The 13284-nt window shown below is 38.3% G+C and overlaps 1 long non-coding RNA gene across 1 annotated transcript in view; it reads right to left on the reverse strand.

Moving 5' to 3' along the window:
- Positions 1-5534: 5534 nt before the first annotated feature.
- Positions 5535-13284, reverse strand: part of LOC126212907 (uncharacterized) — a 116278-nt gene continuing 108528 nt past the window's right edge. The window contains exon 5 of the long non-coding RNA XR_007540993.1: positions 5535-5638. This is a non-coding gene — a long non-coding RNA (uncharacterized LOC126212907). The remainder of the gene's footprint in view (positions 5639-13284) is intronic.

Genomic DNA, 13284 nt, shown 5'->3' on the forward strand with positions numbered 1-13284 from the left:
GCATGGAGGGAGGTTGAAAAGGATGATTTATTACAATAGAGAAACCCTCTAGCTTTAAAATCTCTGTTTCCAAATACAATTGAAAGGCAAGATGCTAAACAAGTGCTTTTTAATGATATGACAGTTGTTGCTTTGCAGAGACTAGGCTCGAAGAAAGGAATTCAAAATTTTTAAAGTGCTGTAACATTTATAAGAATAATAAAACTTCAGTGGTGTACTGTGAATGCGAAAACATTACTTAAGGGTCAGAGGCTAAGAAATGTTTTTCAGGAAACTGCAACTTCTAATTCCTATCACATATTTGATTTTTTAAAGAGCTTTGTGTCTTGGTTAGGTTTATGGCATGGCTTGAATGATAACAGGAAACTTTCTAAAGAAACACGCTTTGCTTTAAGACATACAACAGCTGCTTTGACTGGTTTCAGTAGTTACTGGCTGTCTGACAAAAAGAGGTCCTATTGGCTCCTTGGAAGAGTATAGACTGACTGTTTGGAATTAAGTGGGGGAAAATACCATACTTCTCTTAGACAGGCTTTTGAAACTGAGCAAAAACCTAGTGCTGAGAGCACAGTCTATAGTAGTTGGAGATGTGGTTATTTACGTGTCATATAGTTTTGAAACAACTTTTGAAATCCAGGGGTTAAATGATATCCCAGTACCAGATTTATTAAGTTTGGTGGTAGATGAGAATGATGTTGAAGGGATAGTGGAGGACAAATGGCTGTTATTTCACTACATATCAGGATACTGCTCACACCAAGTGCTGAAAAAAAAACCTCACTGTGAGTATTTCTTATTTCAGATGATATAAAGCAAGATGATCATTTGATAACGGCAAAGGATCGAGGAGGCTTGGCATATCCTAAAGAAGATGTATCATGTGTAACTTTTCAAAAACTGTAAAAGAACATCAAATTTTGTTTCTCCAATAGGGAAATCAAAGGTGTGTGCTTCTGAAGGTAGCATCCTGTAATATTCCCAGTGATTTGTTTGGTGGATTTCAATGTAAAAAACGAACATAGTCTTGAATCTATCAGGTGTTCCATACTGCTCTGTTGTGTAAATATCATATTAAGAGAGGAAATTATGCAGCTATGAAGAAAAATTTAAAAGTTTTTTAAAAGAAGTAAAAACATCATTAGAGCATACTTGATTTTTTTTTTATTCATATGTAGGAGAGTGTATTGGAAATCACATTATGAGGTGAAATAACAAGTCACTTTTATATTTTTAAATAAGTATTCCATTTCTTCCCACCCCTCGCTTTCTGTGTGTGTGCTTTTTTTTCTGCCTGATGTGTGTAACAGAATATCTCTATTATTTTTAAGGGTCATGAATGTATTTTTTCTTACTCATTGATGACATTACATGAATCAATAAATTCCAAAATATTGGCATTGATTTGTGTGCTGCACTTTAGATGTTCATTTGTATGAAAGAAAATTTTGGTGGCTAGGTTTCAGCTAATTCGGTAATTTTCCATTAATAGAAAATGAACATGGTATGCTGCCTCTATATTTTGCAATTAGTGATTCACATCTGCACCCATTTCCCATTAGGAGATGTTAATGTTTTATTCTGATGAAACATATACGTTTTAACACAAAAATGCGAATATGTGGACCGCTAATTGTAGCACAGAATGGTGCAAATTACGATTTATGTTTTGTCAATCTACGAGCCTATGTTAAAATTACAAAGCTGCACTTAAAAAAAGTCGAAATAATATGAGATTTGCAGTGATAATAGGAATCAGTGAAAGAAATTATGACCATATTTATTTTACGTTGTTTTAAATGATAATTTACGTTTATGCAAGACGCAGGAAGTAATGATACATTCACTTAAATGGACAATCCATGTTGCAGGGCATCCCAAAGTGCAGATATTGTTTGACTACTGTTGTGATGTCACAACGCATGCTGTGAGGCTTTGTTTCCAAGTGGCAAGCTATACGCTAAAAACTGCACGTCGGGTAACGATCGTTCAGGACAAACATGAGGCTACTTACCGTGCTGCCATCTTGTTGCGCCGACTTGCAACAGGGTGTAGTTACGTGGCGTACCGCTCGATGGCAGGACCAGCAGTGGCTGATTTCATTCCGTTTTCTTGCGTTTTGCAGGAACATGTCTTAACCAATTGAAGTTTTGATAGTTGCATGCATTTCTTACTTCGTTTTATTTACACTCTTGATATATGCGACAGTTAAGTGCAATGATTCGAAATGGTGTAGAAATGTTGTGTACCTCGTTGCAGATGAAATTATGGAAATGAGCCACGAGTAGCGGTGTTTTTTCTCCTAAAATGTCAGAACTCCAGCAGAACTGGATAGCTCACTGCAATACATCATGAAAATTTCCATGTTACCCAGAATTCAAAGGTAAGCTCAGCGTCTTTACAAGTTACTTAGAATGTGTCATGGTATGAGTGCTTTAATACAGAGAGCAAGAACAACTTGTCGTGTGTTCGTGTTAGCATGATGTCCAGTTGTTCAGGAACAACGTGATTTCAGTTGACCTGATGCCAATCTGTAGCAGAGCTATTTCACTGTATATAGTGCTGAATCACTAGCGGACTGTGATTTACTTATGCAGCTTTATAACTCAAAATGCTGAGTCAGTATTGAACTATTTGTTCTGAAAGTAACCGACACTAATAGCATCTGTGCGTTAGTGGCACCCTTGCCCTTGGGCATTATCACTTGTAGCTAATAAAATGTTTTTGTAAAATTTCAAGGTCTGCAAACTCCATTTCGCTGATGACCTCATTCAGAGACGTGGTGAATATTTCTACACATCCACAGGAAAGAAATATTCTGCGCCTCTTCTGAAACCTCGCCTTAGACCAGCAACTGTACCATGGATTCTACCTAACTCTCTGGAGTACCTTTCGTCACCTCCTTTTTCATTGGAAGAGCCTGGAAAACAGACACTAATTACTAGCTATTGTAGCCAATGTAATAACTTATGCCCAGTATGAACAGGAAAGACATTTCGTAGGCTTGAATGTTTTTCTTCAGTGCTTGGAGGAGATCAAGCTGCTCAAGAGTGACATACTATAAAGTCAGATAGTGTCACTAGTTTTGCTCTAATAGAAACAACAGTTACTCTTACACTTTAATGTTCTGTTGTGGTGAATACTGGCCCAAGTATGCAGTTACATCTTGGTAATGTGTAACCACAAAACCAGGTACAAGGAAGAGGACACAAAAAGGCCACACACAATAATAATAAAAAGAAAGATTCCAAAGGAGTTCCCGACAGCTAAATGTAAAACTCGTTTGTTTTTGGATATATTACATCTAAAAGCTTAAGAAGGCTGTTAGTTTAGTATCTTCAAGGCATAATGCTGCTCCACTGAACATCACATAAACAGCCTGAGACAGTAGAGTACTGTGATACTACCTAAGAAGAAATTGATGCACCACTGGATGTGAAGTGCACAATTTACTCCACACAGCAGGTGCTCCAGAAGATGGACTCTCACTGTTCTGTGCCATCATGAATATTTCTCTGGTAAATACAGTAGTGGTATATTCTACACTGACAGAAAATTGAATAATCACATTTTTGCTTAAAGTTCCTTAAATGGCAATTGATGAGACCATATCTGAAAAGACAGCTATCAACCCCACTTTCCACAGGAGGTAGGACTACAAATTACCAAAATTCTGAAATGTGAAACTTGTAAACCTGGAGTTGACCTAGCAAAACAAGTAAGATCCGACATGTGTCCCAGATCAGACGAGAAAACAAAAGGTTACTGTCTTAGCTATAGCACACAAATATGCAGTGACTAAGAAGTGGGTGTGATGACTATGTACATTTGTTTAACCTCTGGTTTAAGTAATTTACATCATTTCATTGCTGTGGTTCTTACTGTTATCCATAAATATCACAATGTCAAGAACTACTTTGTTACTTTGAAAATCTTCAATATGTTAGCTGTGGCTGACACTTATGTCAACATAAGCCACTAACCCTGTGCTTGTAAGTGTCAGCTGCACTTAATGTGCAAAACAAGAAAATTTTTGCAATTTATTTGAAAGTCCTAATTAAGCTTCCATTTTCATGCATGTTTATTTTTAAATATTAAAACTGATGAGAGTTTCATTTCTAGGCCCCTAATTTTCAAATCTGGATGGCATCATCCTTGCACTGCAACTAAAAGTGCATGATGCCCGACAGGTTCAATGTAATCTCTCCTGCCCACAAATTTGCACCTCACACATGTTGCTATCACAGGAAACTGCACCAAATATGTCAATATAATACTGCAGTTCATTTTCCATAGATCTAAGCAAAACCAATTCATGCCCATCCAAGTGTATCTCATCTGTGCACTGCATCTTTCCCTTAACTTTAGTGTGCTTTACAATAAAATTCATACAGCAAGTTTTCTGAGTAAATTACCCATTCCATACCTACAGCTAACGCTTGTGTAACCCAGTGTGCCTTTCAGATGTGTTTACTTGTGTGTCAATACAAATGTCAGGTTTGGTTCTCAAGTGTGTCTTGAAATACATAGCCCACATCAATTTTTAAGTACTTAGTCTCAGTTGCAAAATATGTTATGCACTATCAGTGCCATTTCACTGCAAAAATTTTAAATCGTGCTGGGGATATACGGATAACAAAGTTTCCGCATTTCTCAGAAATTTAATTTTAGTTGCTTCAGCCAATGGGAACTAGGGAACAAAGTCTTACACTGCCCTGTTTTGTGTGCAGTGGTCTCATGGTAATAACCAGATAGCAGCATTTTTACACTTTATTCTTACTGAGCAAAAATACTTACTTGTATCTGATATTCCTTACCATTTCCAGGCGATTTTTGGGTCTGCAGTATTTTTATTTCAATTTCTACAAAGCCAAATGATTAAATGACTAGAAAGTTGTTTACAAATTCAGTTTTAATACATATTTAGCATAAGATATTAACTGTCTAAAGGATAATTGCTCAAACAGTAATTAGCATTCTAGCTGTATCTTTTTAGCCAAGACTATTATAGATGCATATACTTTACTCTCAATGTTCTTAAGTCCCCCCTTAACACATTGACTACCATGCTGCTGCCACCAGCGACAACAGCACAGCACGCTTAATGCTGTATACCTTACCTGGTGGTGAAACATGTCATTAACCATATCAGTAAACTTGTTAAATATAGAAAAACCACACCCAAGAAAGGCAGCAAGATAAACTCTCAGAGAAAAGCAATTTCCAATTATGTGCACCAAGCAAATTAGGCTTTGAGTCAGTGATTTCTTTTGCCACAATTGATTAAGAAACATGCAAACTGAAGGACTAGTGAATAATCATACTTTACCTGTGAAAAGCAGCAAAGCCATTAGAGACAGCTATGTGCATAGTCCAATTTATGTTGAAATTATCAACTCGGTATTTCAATTAAATTTTGTGAACTATAGGCAACACGATAAAGGAATCAAACGAAAAAAACACAAAATTAATTTCTTTATTAACAATGCTCGGATTTCCACATCACCATAGAGGTACCAAGGTTGATGCGTTACTCATTTTTTTTACATGGCAAGTTTCCCCAGTAGGTCTATAAACCATGAAAAACACAAATAGCTACTTCTTGCTGTCTTCCCTTCTTTGGACTTTCACTTCAGAAACTCTGAAACATCCATTACAAAAATAGGTAACACCACTCACAAATCTGGATTCTGTCACTGCAATTCATAGCAATTTTACTGTAAAAATACTGACTATGGTCACTGATGTCATTTTGAACATTCAGAAATTTTCAAGTGTGAAGGAACATGTTACTGAAACAAAATATTACAGCGATACTGAAGTTAGAATACAGTTACTACACAAATTCTGACCAACAAAAGTTACAAAGATTGCAACTTAAATACCGAAGCCATTTCTTATGATAATATGCTGTTACCACAAATAATCCTCATAGTTGTACTGAAAGAAACTTTACAGGGTAACACAATGCATCAGAATACTATAGGCACAAAGAAGGAAATTCTGTAGATTTACCAGACACTTTACTTTTCTTGCACATCATAAAATTATTATACGAAGTTACTTACCATCCATTGTCTGGAATATAAACTTTCCTTTCTCCTCTGCAAGCATGTGCTTTTGCAGCATGTGTTCTCAAATTTGCCAAGACGTTAAAAAAATTGCAGTCATCCTGCAGGTACTTCACAGTAACTTCCATATTTGGCTCTATATGCATACACAAGGAAAATGAAGGATACAAAGTTTTCCATAATTGAAATGCTTTATCGCACATGCAACACAAAATCTGGCATTGTACATACACCCACACGGCATCACAATGAATGGCTTGGCTCAAAGAATATCTGGGGTTCAAAAACTACCAGCGATACTGGCTAGCGTGAGAGATGACCTCATGTCATGATACAACGTCATGATTCCTGAGGGCCTGCGAGCTGCTTAACTGCAAAGGATGGCTAGGTTCAAAGAAATCCGTGGTTTGAAAACTGCCAGCGATATTGACTAGCGGGAGAGATGACGTCATGATCCCGGGATTACAGAAGTGTCAGATTCCAGCCGTCTGCTTTGCCCCATGACATCATCAGTATGGCAGAAATGGCTATTTAAGCATCTCCAATATGGCACCTGTGATGTTACTACATACACATGGCAACAAACATGAAAATATGTATAAATAAGACAATAACATCTCCATCCAAAATTTCAATCAAATTAACGAGACAACTGCGGGAAATTGTGGGTTTTAGGGAGAGGTCAAGCTAAATATAAGAGGTTTTTTTTAAAAAAAACCAACCAACCAAACAAACAAACAAACAAACACACACAGGAGGGCACCATGAAACACAACAAGACAACATCTACAAACACAACCAACTCATAAACACCGTGGCGTAATAACATCACCCACGACAATAAACTTACGTCAATGCAGACAGGTGGAATCGGACGCTTCTGTTGACCCCATGATTCCTCAGGGCTTGCGATCCGCTTTTCATTACACCTTCTACAGCCACAAGGCATTATACGTAGCTATTTCAACTGGCACCAATGTCTCATTGGTTGGCCGTAAGAGCCAGTTAGTTGTAGCTACCGGTATGTAGATCTTTGAATGCTTCGTTATTATGATTTTCCCAGGAGCTATCTTGGTGTGTGTGTGTGTATGTGTTGTGCTTTCCTTAATTTCTCGCCGTACGTTACACCATGGCTGATGTTGCACAGACTGGTGGTGTAGCAGGCTTGTGTGACGTATGGGGGTGAAACATCGCAAGAATATACAAGTAGAGCCTAGGAAAGAAATATTACATATTTATGATAAGCTGGTGACAAACATAAACAAACACATGAAGAGACACAGTTCTGCTTCTGGAAAGGTAGGAGAAATGTTGGTTACCTCTCAGTCACCATTTAAATGCTGCGTGAACCTTAATGCAATAATGTAACACAACTGCCGTAACCAGATGGCTGGTTTATAGTCAAGTGTGCTATATTAGCAAAAATGTTATGGAGATATCACCAGTGTAAATGTCTGCAGTAGCCCCTGTGCAGTGCAGACTGAGCAGAAACGTTCACGTACCACAAACAGCCCACAAATGGGTGCAAGCTAAGGCTATAAAAGAAAGGGTTGAGAGGGTTAATTACTAGGCAAGTCATGGGAGGCGAATGCCAGAACTGCTGTAAAACTCTTTGACAATTAACGGGTAACTAGTACACTTAAGCAAAGTAAAGTGTCACTTGTGATGTAGGCCCTCTGGATAGATCGTTTACAAAGAGCTGGAGGTGCGGCCGTTCCCCTGAATTTTTAAAGTAGTTTCATGAAGCACAAATAACTAATTTTAGATATTTAAGTAATGCAGGCCCTAGTTTTCACTGTGTTGTTCCACATCCCTCAAGATTCTGCTTCATAATTGGCAGTATTAAACATGATGGATGAATAAGTGCATTAATTCTGTTTACACGTTCCTTTTCCATCACAGTATGAGATTAAAATATTAAGCAAACACCCGTTTCCTTTGTTGTTTAGATGACGTACTGAGTGCAATACGTTTTGATGCTCTCAGAGGCAAGAATTGATGTACCATTTGGAGAGTGTTCACAACAAAAAATGGAGTTCAAAGAAATGACATTTAATTCTGTGGAAGGTGACGAAACTAAAGTGTACTGTATTGTATGTATGTATTTGCCAGATAACTACTGTTGTACATTGTTTGTATGTGTAGGTCTTTCCAATGAGTTAATTATATGGTGTAGTAATCGTTATCAGGAGAAAGAAAACTGGCATTCTACGGATCGGAGCGTGGAATGTCAGAACCCTTAATCGGGCAGGATAGGGAAATGGATAGGTTAAAGTTAGATATAGTGGGAATTAGTGAAGTTCGGTGGCAGGAGGAACAAGACTTCTGGTCAGGTGAATACAGGGTTATAAATACAAAATCAAACAGGAGTAATGCAGGAGTAGGTTTAATAATGAATAAAAAATAGGAGTGCGAGCAAGCTACTACTAACAGCATAGTGAACGTATTATAGTGGCCAAGATAGACACAAAGCCCACGCCTACTACAGTAGTACAAGTTTATATGCCAACTAGCTCTGCAGATGATGAAGAAATTGAAGAAATGTATGATGAAATAAAAGAAATTATCCAGGTAGTGAAGGGAGACGAAAATTTAATAGTCATGGGTGACTGGAATTCGACAGTAGGAAAAGGGAGAGAAGGAAACATAGTAGGTTAATATGGACTGGGGCTAAGAAACGAAAGAAGAACCCGTCTGGTTGAATTTTGCACAGAGCATAACTTAATCATAGCTAACACTAAGTTCAAGAATCATAAAAGAAGGTTGTATACATGGAAGAATCCTGGAGATACTAAAAGGTATCAGATAGATTATATAATGGTAAGACAGAGATTTAGGAACCAGGCTTTAAATTGTATGACATTTCCAGGGGCAGATGTGGATTCTGACCACAATCTAATGCTTATGAACTGTAGATTAAAACTGAAGAAATTGCAGAAAGGTGGGAATTTAAGGAGATGGGACTTGGATAAACTGACTAAACCAGAGGTTGTATGGAGTTTCAGGGACAGGAATGCGGGAAAGAAATACAGTAGAAGACGAATGGGTAGCTTTGAGAGATGAAGTAGTGAAGGTAGCAGCGGATCAAGTAGGTAAAAAGACGAGGGCTAGTAGAAATCCTTGGGTAACAGAAGAAATATTGAATTTAATTGATGAAAGGAGAAAATATAAAACTGCAGTAAATGAAGCAGGCAAAAAGGAATACAAATGTCTCAAAAATGAGATAGACAGGAAGAGCAAACTGGCTAAGCCGGCATGGCTAGAGGACAAATGTAAGGATGTAGAGGCTAGGGGTAAGATAGATACAGCCTACAGGAAAATTAAAGAGACCTTTGGAGAAAAGAGAGACACTTGTATGAATATCAAGAGCTCAGATGGAAACGCAGTTCTAAGCAAAGAGGGGAAAGCAGAAAGGTGGAAGGAGTATATAGAGGGTCTATACAAGGGCGATGTACTTGAGGACAATATTATGGAAACGGAAGAGGATGTAGATGAGGATGAAATGGGAGATACGATACTGTGTGAAGATTTTGACAGAGCACTGAAAGACCTGAGTCGAAACAAGGCCCCGGGAATAAACAACATTCCATAAGAACTACTGACGGCCTTGGGAGAGCCAGTCATGACAAAACTCTACCATCTGGTGAGCACGATGTATGAGACAGGCGAAATACCCTCAGACTTCAAGAAGAATATAATAATTCCAATCCCAAAGAAAGCAGGTGTTGACAGATGTGAAAATTACCAAACTATCAGTTTAATAAGCCACAGCTGCAAAATACTAACGTGAATTATTTACAGACGAATGGAAAAACTGGTAGAAGCCAACCTCGGGGAAGATCAGTATGGATTCCGTAGAAATGTTGGAACACGTGAGGCAATACTGACCTTACGACTTATCTTAGAGGAAAGATTAAGGAAAGGCAAACCTACGTTTCTAGCATTTGTAGACTTAGAGAAAGCTTTCAACAATGTTGGCTGGAATACTCTCTTTCAAATTCTAAAGGTGGCAGGGGTAAAATACAGGGAGCGAAATACTATTTACAATTTGTACAGAAACCAGATGGCAGTTATAAGAGTCGAGGGGCATGAAAGGGAAGCAGTGGTTGGGAAGGGAGTGAGACAGGGTTGTAGCCTCTCCATGATGTTATTCAATCTGTATACTGAGCAAGCAGTAAAGGAAACAAAAGAAAAATTTGGAGTAGGTATTAATATCCAGGGAGAAGAAATAAAAACTGAGATTCGCCGATGACATTGTAATTCTCTCAGAGACAGCAATGGACTTGGAAGAGCAGTTGAACAGAATGGACAGTGTCTTGAAAGGAGGATATAAGATGAACATCAACAAAATCAAAACGAGGATAATGGAATGTTGTCGGATTAAGTCGGGTGATGCTGAGGGAATTAGATTAGGAAATGAGTCACTTAAAGTAGTAAAGGAGTTTTGCTATTTGCAGAGCAAAATAACTGATGATGGTCAAGTAGAGAGGATATAAAATGTAGACTGGCAATGCCAAGGAAAGCGTTTCTGAAGAAGAGAAATTTGTTAACATCGAGCATAGATTTAAGTGCCAGGAAGTCGTTTCTGAGAGTATTTGTATGGAGTGAAACATGGACAATAAATGGTTTGGACAAGAAGAGAATAGAAGCTTTCGAAATGTGGTGCTACAGAAGAATGTTGAAGATCAGGTGGGTAGATCACGTAACTAATGAGGAGGTATTGAATAGGATTGGGGAGAAGAGAAGTTTGTGGCACAACTTGACTAGAAGAAGGGATCGGTTGGTAGGACATGTCCTGAGGCATCAAGGGATCACAAATTTAGCATTGGAGGACAGCGTGGAGGGTCAAAATCGTAGAGGGAGACAAAGAGATGAATACACTAAGCAGATTCAGAAGGATGTAGGTTGTAGTAGGTACTGGGAGATGAAGGAGCTTGCACAGGATAGATTAGCATGGAGGGCTGCATCAAACCAGTCTCAGGACTGAAGACCACAACAACAACAACAGTAATCATTAGTGTTTATGTTGAGTATTATTAATCTAAATACAGATAAGAAAGTATTTAGGGTAATCCATGACTGGCAATATATTTTCAGGATATAACTTTAAACAACTCTACAGTCTCAGATAGACTTATTAAATTGTTAATCTGGATTTGCCCCAGCATGCTACATGTTTCTAAATTTCGTTGTAGTGACAGGCTGATCTGTGGTGTAGCCCTTAGGTTAGGTTGGAAGTATGGCATAAAGCATTCTGACATGGATTGTATTTACAGACCACAACAATTTTCAGATTATACAACACATGAATGGGGCAGACTATCTCCATTACCACAATTTATCCGGCACCTTGTTTATAATAATTATTAGAGAGCTGCTAATACTTACTCAGTGTTATCTTGTGTGTGTTGTTGTGGTCTTCAGTCCTGAGACTGGTTTGATGCAGCTCTCCATGCTAATTTATCCTGTGCAAGCTTCTTCATCTCCCAGTACCTACTGCAACCTATATCCTTCTGAATCAGTTTAATGTATCCATCTCTTGGGCTCCCTCCACGATTTTTACCCTCCACACTGCCCTGCAATACTAAATTGGTGATCCCTTGATGCCTCAGAACGTGTCCTACCAACCGATTCCATCTTCTAGTCAAGTTGTGCCACGAACTCCTCTTCTCCCCAATCCTATTCAGTATCTCCTCATTAGTTATATGATCTACCCATCTAATCTTCAGCATTCTTCTGTAACACCACATTTCGAAAGCTTCTATTCACTTCTTGTCCAAACTAGTTATCGTCCATGTTTTGCTTCCATACATGGCTACGCTCCATACAAATACTTTCAGAAACGACTTCCTGACACTTAAATCTATGCTCGATGTTAACAAATTTCTCTTCTTCAGAAACACTTTCCTTGCCATTGCCAGTCTACATTTTATATCCACTCTACTTCGACCATCATCAGTTATTTTGCTCCCCAAATAGCAAAACTCCTTTACTACTTTAAGTGACTCATTTCCTAATCTAATTCCCTTAGCATCACCCGACTTAATTCGACTACATTCCATTATCCTCGTTTTACTTTTGTTGATGTTCATCGTATATCCTCCTCTCAAGACACTGTCCATTCTGTTCAACTGCTCTTCTAAGTCCTTTGCTGTCTCTGAGAGAATTACAATGTCATCAGCAAACCTCAAATTATTTATTTCTTCTCCCTGGATTTTAATACCTACTCCGAATTTTTCTTTTGTTTCCTTTACTGCTTGCTCAATATACAGATTGAATAACATTGGGAGAGGCTACAACCCTGTCTCACTCCCTTCAGAACCACTGCTTCCCTTTCATACTCCTCAACTCTTGTAACTGCCATCTGGTTTCTGTACAAATTGTAAATAGCCTTTCGCTCCCTGTATTTTACCCCTGCCACCTTTAGAATTTGAAAGAGAGTATTCCAGTCAACATTGCCAAAAGCTTTTCCTAAGTCTATAAATGCTAGAAACGTAGGTTTGCCTTTCCTTAATCTTTCTTCTAAGATAAGTCGTAAGGTCAGTATTGCCTCACGTGTTCCAACATTTCTACGGAATCCAAACTGATCTTCCCCGAGGTTGGCTTGTACCAGTTTTTCCATTCGTCTGTAAATAATCCGCGTTAGTATTTTGCAGCTGTGGCTTATTAAACTGATAGTTTGGTAATTTTCACATCTGTCAACACCTGCTTTCTTTGGGATTGGAATTATTATATTCATCTTGAAGTCTGAGGGTATTCCGCCTGTCTCATACATCGTGCTCACCAGATAGTAGAGTTTTGTCATGACTGGCTCTCCCGAGGCCATCAGTAGTTCTAATGGAATGTTGTCTATTCCCGGGGCCTTGTTTCGATTCAGGTCTTTCAATGCTCTGTCAAACTCTTCACGCAGTATCTTATCTCCCATTTCGTCTTCATCTACATCCTCTTCCATTTCCATAATATTGTCCTCAAGTACATCGCCCTTGTTTAGACCCTCTATATACTCCTTACACCTTTCTGCTTTCCTTTCTTTACTTAGAACTGGGTTTCCATCTGTGCTCTTGATATTCATACAAGTGGTTCTCTTTTCTCCAGAGGTCTCTTTAATTTTCCTGTAGTCAGTATCTATCTTACCCCTAGTGAGATAAGCCTCTACATCCTTACATTTGTCCTCTAGCCATGCCTGCTTAGCCATTTTGCACTTCCTGTCCATCTA

The sequence above is a fragment of the Schistocerca nitens genome, chromosome 11, assembly GCF_023898315.1.
Source record: "Schistocerca nitens isolate TAMUIC-IGC-003100 chromosome 11, iqSchNite1.1, whole genome shotgun sequence".
In the NCBI taxonomy this organism is placed as follows: Eukaryota; Metazoa; Arthropoda; class Insecta; order Orthoptera; family Acrididae; genus Schistocerca; species Schistocerca nitens.